We start from the raw sequence: 13,556 nt of genomic DNA, 5'->3' as shown, positions 1-13,556 counted from the left end.
CACACCAGGAGACATTACATAAACCAAGGTTGCTGCTCTAAAATGAGAAGCTGAAGGGGGTGATTGATGGAAGTTTCCAAGGTCACTTACGGTAACCGATGGGGTAGGTAGAAACTATTTCTGTCACCTTGGAGTCCAGGAGTAACATGTTGGATCGTTGCTCCGGGTGTTGTCACTGCACTAACGGTTGTTCTATGCACTGTGTCTGCCCTGCTTCGGATCACGTTTGCACTCATGGATATTCCGAAGTTATCTCATCCACGTTTGAAGATGGGTAAGGAGCAGTCATTTATTATGTAAAATTTTCACCGTTAGTAATGAAACAATATGCTCTAAATCCCCAAACCATCTGTACTTGACAGGTTTTCGGTTCCGACTGGAACTTAGCGAAATCATTGTGATCCCCATCTCCATCAGCATCCCGAAGGAAAAATTTTGGCAGATGAGTGAGCTTACCTCATTACCGTTCCCACCAATGCAAACGACTGTGCTCTCGTCTGAGTAATCAGCATGTCCTCTGTGCGTACGTGGACTGTGAGCTTCAGATCATCACCAAACTTGGAGATAGTGCACTTGATCCCCTCATTCCCAAACATTGATTCAGACTGTGAAGAACCAGGAGCCCATCAGTCATCCCAGCAGCAGGCCACTAGTCACACACTCCCGATCCAAAAGGGATGTGTACGACTTGGCAACCATGTGTTGATCCATTGGATCCTGTTGGTCATTACCTGTTTACCCTCATGTCTTTTCATATGGTTTTCCCCTCTGGCACGGCCAAGTCATGCCACGGTCTTTATTCAGATTTAATGCCGCAGTTTTAGATTGAATGGAATCATATCGGGGTTTTTACTTTAATTCTGGGTGTAATTGTGCATGGTTTCCGAGTTACACAACAGCACGTTTCCTCAATGAAAGCTCATCACACTGATCCAACATCAGAGCTCTCACACACTCCAAGTCCTTGCTTGGATGATGGCCTGCAGAGCCCTGGCCCTGTGTGAGCTGAGCTCAAGAGAGCGCTGGCTGAGGCTGGTCTGTGAGTCCCGGTCGAACAGGACAAGGCGGGACTGCAGAGGCTCAGAGCAGACGGGAGCCCCGGACCGTGTCCCAGCCCCACGCTCGCGATCTGTGAATGAAACCCTGGGGCGGTGTGACACCTAGCGGGGAGCTTCGGCATTGCAGGTCGGCGGCCAGCGAAGCTGCTTCCATTTTAGGAAGATATGCAGATAAGGAGGGCGAAAAGAAAGCATGCAAAGATGAAAAGTAACACGTTTAGTAAGAGAGAAAAGGCAAAGCATGGAGCTATGTGTTTCCATAGAACCATTGGTAAGTAAGTAGAAACAATGTACGGTTTAACAATGCGGCTCGTGTTGATGTTAAGGAGTGATGCATGTGGTTGGCTGGGTGAGCGGGGGGCAGATAAAGCATACTTACCTGGCAGGGAACCGTCGGTGATCAGGAGGGCCGAGGTTCCAGGACGAGGCTATCCCATTGCACTTCGGGTGTGCTGACGCCTGCGATGTCCCCAAATGCGGGATACTCGACTGCATAATTTGTGGTAGTGGGGGACTGCGTTCGCGCTCTCCCCTGGTAATTTATTTAAAGAAAGAATCTATTTGTTGAGGCTATTCACTGAGGAGAGAAACTGTACTATCCTGATTACCGCTATGTTACTTGTAAAAATAATTTATTCTTAAATCTGTCTAATGTTGTATCACGGCGGCCAGCTGTGCTGACCGCTTTAATCACGTCTTCAGAAACGGGCTTTTCGAGTTGATGTTTTAGGCTGTCAGACCTAAAAGTTGAAGTAAATGAGCAGGGGGATCGGCACATGTATCTAATATTATAGCTGTTATGGAAACCCACGTGAGGGATTTGGGCAGGTCCAGCAGCTCAGTGTTCCAGAGTACAGAATTTTCGGCTTGAAAGGGCAATGCAAAATCGAAGGAGGCGCTGTTCTGCTGATCAGGGAGAGTATGATGGCAGTACTCGAGGCGGATACCCTGGACGGATCAGCCAATGAGGTTGTTTGGGTAGAAAAAGGGGCGATCACTTCGATGAGGTTAAATTATCGGTCTCTGAATAGTCAGCGGGAACTAGAAGAACAGATATGTAGGCAAATTACAGTCGGGTGTAAAACAGTGGGGATTTTATGGAATTCGTAACATATACGTATAAGCAGGATGTTGAGAACCCTACGAGAGAAGGGGCTGGAATGGAATTTATCTTCTGAAGTGAGAACAGGCAGGTGGGTGGAACTGTCTGTGAAGACTCCTTTGGAAACAACGACCATTGTTCAGTGAATTCCAAGGTAGTCATGGAAAAAGATAAGGTTGGCCCGAGAGTTATGGTCTTAAATTGGGGGAAGCTGACATGGCAGGACCTGGCGAAAGAAGATTGAGAGCAGTCGCTGGAGGGAAAATAAAGTAGGAAGCGTTTAAAGGTGAGATGGTAAGAGTTGCGAGTCCACAAGTCCCTGTCAGGGTAACAACCAATAATCGTGATGTTACGCAACCTTGCCGACCATAGGAAATTGAAGGTTTGATCAAAACATAGAAGGTATTAGCTGTCAGGGACACAGTTTAATAAACTAGGAGGGCAATTGTCATATTGTAGCAGCAGCAGCAGCAGCAGCAGCAGAGACCAGGTTTAACACGGGAAAAAGAATGCGTTCTAACCATTTTTGTGTACAATGTGTTCAGGAAAGTTAGGGCAAGGTAGTACGTGCAACGGCAGCGCTGATTGAGGAATATTGCAGCGCTTCAAAGAGAGGATAGCCCGAGATGCTAAATCACCGAATCTATCTGTTCAGCTACAAAGCAGTACTGGTGTGATCCACATCAGGGACTACTTCTTGACCTCCAATTAGTGGGTAGGATATTGTGGTTCAAGTTTTCGTGGAATCTGGAGCGGTGTACAGTATCATAATGGGTGAATTCATCACCCAAATATAGATTGTGATAGCAGTAATATTAGGGACAATGATAGTGAGTGTCTGAAATGTGTTCTGGATAACTTTCTTTATCAATTTGTATCTGGTCAACGGGGAAAGCATTTTCACTGCTCTGGGTTCTGTGAAATGAGCCAGGACAGAAGAGTGGGTATCGCTGGTAAACATTAGGCAACTGTGGTCAAAATACAATGACGTTTAAAATAGCCATAAAAAGTAGCCTAACCCATTAAAAGTCGGGAAAAAAAAACAAATACTCAGTTAAATCATGCAATACTTAAATTTCTGAATCGGGCAATTCGGACCATGGCATTCATGTGGCTCTCCACAGAGCAAACTATTAAAATGAGCATCTCACAGAAAATCATATTTTCCCACTCACTGTAATGTGTGTGTGTGTGTGTGTGTGTGTGTGTGTGTGTGTGTGTGTGTGTGTGTGTGTGTGTGTGTGTGTTCCTCAGGCACGGATTATAGCTTCTCAAAAACAGAATGCAGAAATGGATGAATTAAATTTACTACTTCAAAAGCCTTTGAAAATAATACAAAATGGTCAGGGTCCAAACTGGGAAAGCAATGTAATCAGGGCACTCGTTCCTTCAATCCCTTTAACAGCCCAGGTCATGAGGAATTCAGTCAGTCATCATAAACCAATAACGCTGACACATGGGACGTTATTCTAAAGGAGCAGGGGATAGTTCCGGATTCAGTGATTTTTATTCCAATAACTGCTTTCTATGATATTGTGATTTTGATCCAAAGATTACTCAATGCGAATTTCACTGTAGAGCACGGTCGGAATCGAGAAATAATAGACAAAGGATAGCGGGTGAATGGTAAGGTACTGCGAGGATCCTTGGCGTGTATGTAAACGGTCAAGTGGATTTGGAGTAAAGAAAGCGCACGGGATATTTCCCTTTGCTTATCATTAGCCAGAATATAAGAGGAACGAGGTCATCCTCGAATCGTTTTGGTCAGGAACATGGCGCGCCTAAAAGGAAATAAGGTAAGAATCAGCAGGTCAGAGAATACTGGATAATGGTGTAAAATCTGACATTATGGAGATTCCTGGTTATGAACCTGCTCTGGCTGGGATATAGGTTACAGAACGGAGCGGACTTGTAAAGGAATAAAGAGAACGCCGGCGTCATATTCTTCCCCGGGCTCTACGCCCACTGTGGCGCCGGTTTCATGAATTTAAAAAGAAACTGAGTTAAATATCTAACCACATTCTTTACCTCTTGTCTGAACCTGCTCTGTGTCAATCCATAGATACACGTGTTGGCGCAGCAGCTGAGCCGTAGGAGTAAGACCCCCACCTCATTGGCGATGTAAGATGGGCTTGTGTGATCCCCGCCCACGAAATTGACTGTGATTCTAGCAGAGATGAAAGCCACGGTTTGTGTTGTGCACAGCAGTATGTAAGTGCCGGACACGGTGAAGAGTAAGACGATGGACTTGCGCCGATTCTCCGTATCATTGTCCTTGTCATCCTGTCCCTTCAGTTGCCGGCGGACCCTGCTGGCTGCTACGATGATGTTGACCGTCATCCCGTTCAGAAAGAGGATGAGAACAAATGGGAGGAAAGAAAAAGAGAAGCTACACATCCAGGAGAAAACTACCCACCAGATGGAGTTGAAGTAGGCGGCTTTGGGCCGACACCCCCAGTTCACATTATCCATGATGTAACTAGGCTCGTACATGAAGTGAAATGGGATGTACTTTAAGCAGCTCAGCGCGCACAAGGACACGATAACCACGGCGGCCGTCCTATCCGAGCAATATCTTAGTCTCAGCTTCCGACAGCAAATACTGACAAAACGGTCAAAGGTGAAAGACACGGTTAACCAGACGGAATAGTCCAGGACGACTATCCGCAGGTAAATATTGGAATGACACACTGTGCTGAGAGAGAGGAAGGAGTTAGGGTGATAGTAAATGTAGATTTCTCGGAGCAACACGTGAAAGATTATCACGAGCAGGTCGGAGATCGCCATCGCCACCATGTAACGCGTGATTCCTCTGGAGAGACCGCAGTTTCCCCGGTACAAGATCGCAGCCGTCACCACGTTGGCTAATTTTTAAAGAGATACCGCAAAATTGTAGAGGTTAAAGTTGGGGTTGGAGTTTCTGTTGATAGAAATGCCCTTAATGGAGAAGAACCACAAGAGGTACTTCGAGGAATAATTTGGTAAATAAAATTCAAATCGTTCGTTATCATGTGACATTCAGTACCTGCTTGACGGTAGCCCTGGGGCTCGATTAACAGAGCGGCAGGTTCATTATTTAAACAATGCTTGTTCCTTTCACGTAAGTCCCAAAGTGCTCGTGAACCTGATTTAAACTTCTCGGTTCTAATGTTTTTTTATCGTTCTTATTGCAGATCCCTCTTTAGCCTTCCCTCTTGCTCTCTCTATCACATCCCTCGGCCCTGTAGACGCGAGATCCCCATTCGCCTTCAATTCTGGCTTTTTTTTCCAGAATCTCAAGAGTTTAATTATTCCAACATCCTGTGCTCTGGAAATTTAATTTAATCGTCACCACCACTCGTTCCTTCTCTTCAAAGCTGCTTTAAATCCACCCCTGTTGCCCAGAAATATCTTCTGATGTGTTCCCTCTTTATGCATGGTGAAGCTCCGGTAATGGGTCTTCAAATCATTTTGCTGTGTTAATCACACTGCGTATTGGTGTTGAGTGAAGGAGATAAACAAACACTGCGTAGAGTTGAGACAGAGGAAAACACATTGAATGAGAGTATCACGGCTTACCAGGGATACCAAACGCCGCCAGGATCGGATATGTGATTTCATTGACGTACATTATTGGAGCACGTCCCATTCTGGAAGAACCAGAGTCGGCAGCAAACCAGGGGTCGCAATGACGCAAGCAGCGCTGTTCGGATCCTTATAAATTCCCGCTCCAACCCTCCAGTGGGTTCGGTGAGTGATAGAAAAGACATATTAGTCACCGGCTTGTTAACAAACATATTTCTTTCTGCACAGGTGAAGTCATTCCACTGAACTCTCGGTGGAGGAATATTTAGTGCAGTCAAAAATTGGAGGCCGCGGGCCCCTACTTGCTGACCAGTTTCTCGATGCAAAGTCAAATGTGATGGTCTTACCAGGGGCAGGAGTCCTTCATTCACAGGACGGCGTACTTGGTGGATGTTGGAGGATTGTACTGCAGATACCCGAAATATAATACGCTATTTATCACATCTATGTCTACAAAAATAGGGAACGGGATACGAACAATGGTTTGCTTAAATATTGTTTCTAATTCAAAGGTGAATAATTCACACTGGAATTTAGGGGAACAGAGAGTGAAACTGGTACTCGTCAGGTAGCATCCATGGAGGAAGACGCGATATCAAGCTGATCTATTTTCGCCATCATGCCCTCATAACTCCACAAAACACACACACACACACACACACACACACACACACACACACACACACACACACACACACACAATATTGCACTGACCTGTGATCCTACCAACCTTTACGATGTAGGGGTAGAACCCCGATGAAAACCCATGCCGTTACAGGGGAGAAGGTGCAAACTCCACACTCACAGCAGCGGAGGTCAGGATCGAACGAGAGTTGCTGGAGTTGGGAGGTAACATTTTTCTAGCGTCATGCAGCTCTACTATCTGCGACACTGCTGCCTTCCAGCGCCATGGCCCTTGAAGTGCTTATCTAAATACTTCTTAAGTGTTGTCACCGTATTTGCTTCCACCAACCCCTGAGACAAAGGCATCCAGATAGTAACTTCTCCATGGGTGAACATATATCCTGAAATCAACTTTAACTCACCAGGCCCTCACCTCAAACCCATGCCCCCTTGTCACAGCTGTGCTCTCCGCCACATCTGATCATCGCGCCTCCTAATTTTAAAGACTTCGAGCAGGTCCGGCCAGTCTCCTCTGCTCAAAGGAAAAGAACCCAGTCTGTCCAAATCTCCTCATTGACGATACAATGCTTCCCAGGCAACACCTTGGTGAACCTCTAATTCTTCTAGTCAATTTACATCTTCCCGCGATGCGGCGACCACAACTGCACACAGAACTCCATCTGTGGCCTAACTCACCTTTTCTATATATATTTTTAACAATCAGCTCCTTCCACTCATATTCTGTGCCCCGTTTAATGACGGTAGTTCTCCAGTCTACCTACTTAGCGACCTTACCTACCTGTGCTGCCATCTCACTTACGTCTCCTGCTGCTTTCAGGGATTCATGGACATACACACCCAGGTCCCTCCATTTCCTGTTGTTTCCTAATATTCTGCTATTCATTGTGTACTTCGTACTGTTTTGCCTTATTAGTCCTTCTAAAATGCGTTTCCACACGTACTGCAGCATGAAATTACTACGGTCATTGTTCTGCCGGTTGCATCCATTCCGCAAAATAGAAGGCTACCCTCTGCACAATTAACAACGCCATTTCTGTGCCACTAGTGAAATGGTGACCATCATCTACTCACATCCACATCCACGTCCATAATACACGTAGCGATCAGCAGCTGTCCAAGCACTGACACCTGCAGTCCACCGTTGGTTAAGGCTTCCGATCACAAAAACAACACGGGACCATTATTGTCCCTGACATCACCTTCTAGGAGGTGTCCACAACGCGGCTCAGGAGAGTGGAGGAAAAGAATAATGAGTTACGGCTAGACGTAGAACTTAAAGTGGAAGGAAAGTCAAGGAGATGTCGAGATGGAGCTCACTGTTTTACACTATTCATTGCTGACCGGCGTGAAGGTTGCCCTGGAGAGGACAGCGATGTTCAAGGTCATAGAACCACGAGTGTTTGCTGACCTGATTTCAGGATGGGATTCTACTGCCTTGGTACCAGAAGGAGTGGAGGCAGAGAAGGAATGAAGGGTGATTTATGGGCGTAATTCTAAAGGAGCTGGGGATGGTTCCAGGTAGTGATATTATTCACGAACTGTTTTCTACAAATTATTGATTTACATCCAAATATTACTCAAATAAAATATCTTGATTTCACTACAGAACACAGTCGAAATCGAGAAATCAGGATAGCGGATGAGTGGTGGAGTACTGAGAGGATCCTTCGCGTGATTGTTCGTTGACCGCTAAAATAAAACAACGGGTGGATTTGGAGGAAACAAAACGCACGGTATATTTCTCTTCGGTTATTAATAACCAGAATATAAGAGGAACGAGGTCATCCTTGAATCATTTTAGTCAGGAACTGGACACGCTGTATAGAAAAAAGATAAGAGCCAGTAGGTGAGAATATGCTGGATAATGGTGTAAAGTCTGATATCATAGAGATGTCTGTTTACTCAATCTGCTCTGACTGAACAGAATGGCGCGGTCTTGTGAAAGAATAGAGTGAATTCCGCGTCATATTGGTCCAAGGGATCTACGCCCATTGCGGCGTAAGTTTCACTGATTTAAAAATAAACCGAGCTATATGTTGAACCGCGTTCTTCACCTGCTGTGTGAACCTACTCTGGGTCAATCCATGGATACATGTGTTGCCGCAGGAGCTGAGGAGCATGAGTAGAACCCCCACGTCATTGACAATGTAAGGGAGGCTTTTGTGGTCTCCGCCCACGAAGTTGACTGTGATTCCAGTACTGATGAAAGCCACAGTTTGTGTTGTCCACAGCAGTATGTAAGTGCCGGACACGGTGAAGAATAAGACGATGGACTTGCGCCGATTCTTCGCCTCACTGTCCTTACCACGCTGTCACTTCAGCTGCCGGCGGGCCCTGCTGGCTGCTACGATGTTCCTGACCGTCAGCTCTTCAGTAGCAGGGTTAGAAGGAAGTGGAGGAAGGAGAGAGAGATGAACCACACATCCAGGAGTAAAGCAACCACCAGCTTGAAGTGAAGTTAGCGGCTTTGGGGCCGACACCCATAGTTCACATGATCCATTGTGTAGCGAGGCTCTTATATGACTTAAAAGAGGATGTACTTTACGCAGCTCAGCGCGCACAAGGACACAATAACCACGGCGGCCGTCCTATCCGTGCAATATGTGAGTCAGCTTCGGAATGCGAATTCTGACGAAACGATCAAAGGTGAAGGACACGGTAAACCAGATGAATAGTGCAAGGTGACAATCCGCGGGTAAGTATTAGAATAAAGGGCATACTGTGCTGCGGGACAGGAAGGAGTTAGGGTGATAGTAAATGTAGATTTCTCCGAGCAGTATGTGAAAGATAATCACAACCAAGTAACCACCATGTGACACGAATCCTCTGGAAACACCACACTTTCCCCAGTACAGGATCGTAGCCGTCAGCCTGTCGGCTGGGGGAAGCACAAAGCACCGTAAGATTTATTTTTGAATAGATACCGTAAAGTAGTAGAGTTTAAGAGTTGGGGTTGGAGGTTCCGTTGAGTGCAATGGCATCAATGGAGACGAAACACAAAGATACTTAGAGAAATAATTTTGTAAATGAAATTCAAAGCGTTCATTGTCAAGTGGCATTCAATAACGCCTTTTCACTGGCCGAAGGGATGGATTAACAGAGGGGGCTGCTTAGAGGGTCGTTCATTGAAATAAATGCTTACTCCTTTCACAAAAGCCCCGAAGTGCTGGTGAACTTCTGATTAAAGCCATCGTTCTGAAGCCTTAAGTCTATTTTTATGCTGACATTAATGAAAACGGAACATTCTGAAAACACACAGCAGTGCGGGCAGAATCCTTGCCAAGTGTTTACGTTATAGGTCCAAGAATGTGCAGCAGAAGTGACGGTGACTGGTTTGATGAATGCCCTTTCATCTGAAACACTGACTCTGTCTCTCGCTCCATGGCTGCAGCTGGCCGTCTGTTACTTTTTCGAAAATATTCCGATTCACGATTTTCGTGATATTAATTAATGACTTGGATGAGGGGGTGGGTGGGTGGGTGGGTTAGCAAGTTTGCAGACGACGCAAAGGTCGGTGGTGTTGTGGATAGTGTGGAGGGCTGTCGAAACTTGCAGAGGGATATTGATAGGATGCAGAGCTGGGCTGAGAAGTGGCAGATGGAGTTCAATCCGTAGAAGCGTGAGGTGGTACACTTTGGAAGGACAAACTCCATGCCAGAGTACAAGGTTAATAGCAGGATTCTGGGCAGTGTGGAGGAGCAGTGGGATCTCAGGGTTCATATCAACAGATCACTGAAAGTTGCCTCACAGTTGGATAAGGTAGTTAAGAAAGCTTATGGGATATTAGCTTTAATGAGTTGCGGGATCGAGTTTAAGAACCGCGAGGTAATGATGCAGCTCTACACAACTCTGGTTAGGTCACACTTACAGTACTGTGTCCAGTTCTGGGAAGGACGTGGAAGTGTTGGAGAGAGTGTAGAGGAGATTTCCCAGGATGCTGCCTGGTTTGGAGAGTGGGGATTATGAGGAGAGAGTAAGAGAACTGGGGCTTTACTCGTTGGAGAGGAGGATGAGGGGAGACATGATAGAGTTATACAAAAACATTAAGAGGAATAGATGGAGTGGACAGCCAGCGCCTCTTTCTCATGGCACCAATGCTCCATACAAGAGGGATGGCTTTAAGGTAATGGGTGGGACGTTGAAGGGAGATATCCGAGGGAGGTTTTTCACCCAGAGAGTGGTTGGTGCATGGCATGCGCTGCCTGGGATGGTGGTGGAGGCTGATACGTAGGTCAACTTCAAGAGATTGCTAGATAAGCATATGCAGGAATTTAAAGTAGGGGTATATGTGGGAGAAAGGAGTTAGATAGTCTTAGGCGTGGTTTAAAGGTCGGTACAACATGGTGGGCCCAAAGGCCTGTATTGTGCTATATTGTTCTATGGTTCTATGGTTTCAATTTCAGATTTAGAGCATCTGCGAAGCATTTCTGCAGATTGATTAAATTATGATTCTGCGTAGTGACAACCTTTTTGTTTTGCAACGAATCAAAATGAAAGGCAAAAAGAAAACAAGAGAATCGGGAAATCTGGAAGTGAAACAGGCAATGTTGGAAATACTCGTCAGTTGGAGCTGCATCAACAAGGAAGGAAAGAGAAAGAGAGAGAATATTTAATATTTCTACTCCTTTGCATTTCATCAAATGAACTCCATTAACACGTCCTACAGACAGACTGTTCACATAAAGGTTCCTTCACCGTCCCTCGACCATCACCACCACCGCATGTCTCTCGATCTATCTTGGTCGCCATCGCTTCCCTGCAACCCGCCCTGAAACTGAAAACATGCTCGAATCCAACTCTCGCTGCCTTTGCAAATCCCTCTTTCATTTTCCCTCTTGCTATCCCGATCACGTCCATCGGCCCTACAGACGCGGGATCCCCATTCGCCTTCGATTCTGGCTGCTTCGGAGATCACCAGATTAATTAATCCAATGTCTGATGCTCTGGAAATTTCATTTCACCCTCACCACCATTATTTCTTCTTCTTCAAAGCTGCTTTAAAGCCACCTCCATGTCCATTCTCTCAACATCTGTCCAAGAGATCTTCTGATTTTTAGCTGTCCGTTTGTTTATACATGGTGACGCTCCGATAATGGGTGTTCGGATAACTTTGCTGTGTTACTCGCACTGTCCATTGCTGTTGAATGATGGAGATAAAGACTATTATAGGACAGACTCTACGTATATTTGGGACACAGCAAAACACAGTGAATGGCAGTATCACTGGTTACCAGGGATACCAAACGCCACCAGGATCCGATAGGTGATTTCAGTGACGTATTGAATTGGAACACGTCACAGGCTGGAAGACAGCAAACCAGGGGTCATCATGGATCATGCAGCGCGGCTGGGATCCTCATTAATACCACCGGCAACACTTCAGTGGGTTCGGTGAGTGATGCAAAAATGATATGAGTCACAGGCTCCTTTACAAACACATGTTTTTCCGCACGGGGCAGATTACTGACTTTCTTCGGCTCAAAATCAAATGTGATGGTCTTGTGCAGCGGCAGGAGTCACTTTCTTCACAGGGCGACGTACACGGCGACTTTGGAGGATTTTAAAACACATATCGGAAATACAATAAGCTCTTTATGACATCCATATCCACACACAAAAAAAGAACCGGGATCTAACACAATCGTTTGCTTAAATAGTGTTTCTAATTCAAAGGTGAATGATTAACATTGGAATTCAGGGAAACAGAGCGAGAAACGCGTATCCAGGCAGCAGCTTATGGAGGAAGACGAGATATCAAACTGAAATTTTATTCTCGCCAGCATTCTTCATAATCTCCCCAGAATCTGCACACACACACACACACACACACACGCACGCACGCGCGCGCGCTCACACGGCAAATTACAGTGACGTCATTACTATGTGGGCGCGGAGCACCCGAGGAAATCCCCCGTGGTCACGGGGAGATCGTGCAAACTGCACACTGACAGCAGTGGAGGTCAGGATCGAACTAGGGCTGCTGCAGTTGAGAGGTAACATCTCTGAGCATCATGGAGCTCTACTCCCTGCCACATTCTGCTGTCTTTCAGTGTCGTGGAATGTAACGTGCTTATCTAAATATTTGTTAAATGTCGTTACCGTATCTGCTTCCACGAGACCCAGAGACATCCAGATATCAACCAGTCTATGGGTGAAAAATATACTCAAATCGACTCAAATCTCCTACCTCTCATCTCAGACCCATGCCCCCGGTCATAGAAAGTTCCACGATCTGCCACATATGATCACAGCACCTCCAAATTTGTATACTTCAACCAGGTACCGCCAGTCTCGCAGCTCAAACGAAAGCACACCGAACTATCCAAACCTGATTGATGATAAAATCTATTCTAGGCACCATAATGGGGAACCTACGATGTTTGTGGTGAATTTACATCTTCCAACAGTGCGGCGACCAGAACTTCGCACAGAACTCTCTGGCGTAACTCACGATTCATACTTTTCTAGTATAACATCCTTGCTCTCAAGTTCTATGCCACGTTTAATGAAGGCAATTATCCCGTCTACCTTCTTAGCTGCATTATTCACCGGTGTTGCCACCTCATTTACATCTCCTGTTGTGTTGATGGATCCATGGACAAATATACCAAGGTCCCGCCGTTTCTTCGTGCCATTCATAGTGTACTTAGTACTGTATTGCCTGATTAGTCCACTTAAAATGCGTTTCCATACATACTGCAGGATTACATTGTTCTTGTCATTGCTCTGCCGTGCTATTCATTCTGCAAGTAAGAATCCTACCCTTCTCACAATGAACAACACCAATTTTTGTGTCTCCGGTGAACTTACTAATCATAACTCCTGCACTCACATCCACATCCATAATTCACGTGGCAAATATAGGGTATATAGAAAATAGAGGTTGTATATTTTTTTATTCATAGTCTGCTCTGTGTTTTAGATGGCTGCTGATCCCCTTAAGGTGGCCGCTGGGCTTCCTTCTTCTCCAGCTCGAGCGCGGGAAACTCTTAGTGCGGGAAACGTATAGCTCATTAAACAAATAGTTAGCCCATTCCTAGGGAGACACTTTTGATTTATTGTAGCTCATTAAATAGATGGTTAGTCCATTCCTAGGAAGACACTGTTCATCTATTGTGTAGCTAATTGTTGTTATGGCTAGTGCGACTGATGATTTTGTAGCAGTTCTGCAGCTGATAGTTTTCATA

General features: G+C 45.6%; 1 non-coding gene across 1 annotated transcript; it reads left to right on the top strand.

Moving 5' to 3' along the window:
* Positions 1-1,429: 1,429 nt before the first annotated feature.
* Positions 1,430-1,593, top strand: LOC127586163 (U1 spliceosomal RNA). The gene has a single exon (XR_007958663.1). It is a non-coding gene; the product is annotated as a U1 spliceosomal RNA (small nuclear RNA).
* The last annotated feature ends 11,963 nt before the right edge of the window (positions 1,594-13,556 follow it).

Source organism: Pristis pectinata, chromosome 34 (assembly GCF_009764475.1).
Source record: "Pristis pectinata isolate sPriPec2 chromosome 34, sPriPec2.1.pri, whole genome shotgun sequence".
NCBI lineage: Eukaryota > Metazoa > Chordata > Chondrichthyes > Rhinopristiformes > Pristidae > Pristis > Pristis pectinata.
Note: the sequence above shows the minus strand (reverse complement) of the source record. Positions and strands in the feature narration are given on the sequence as shown.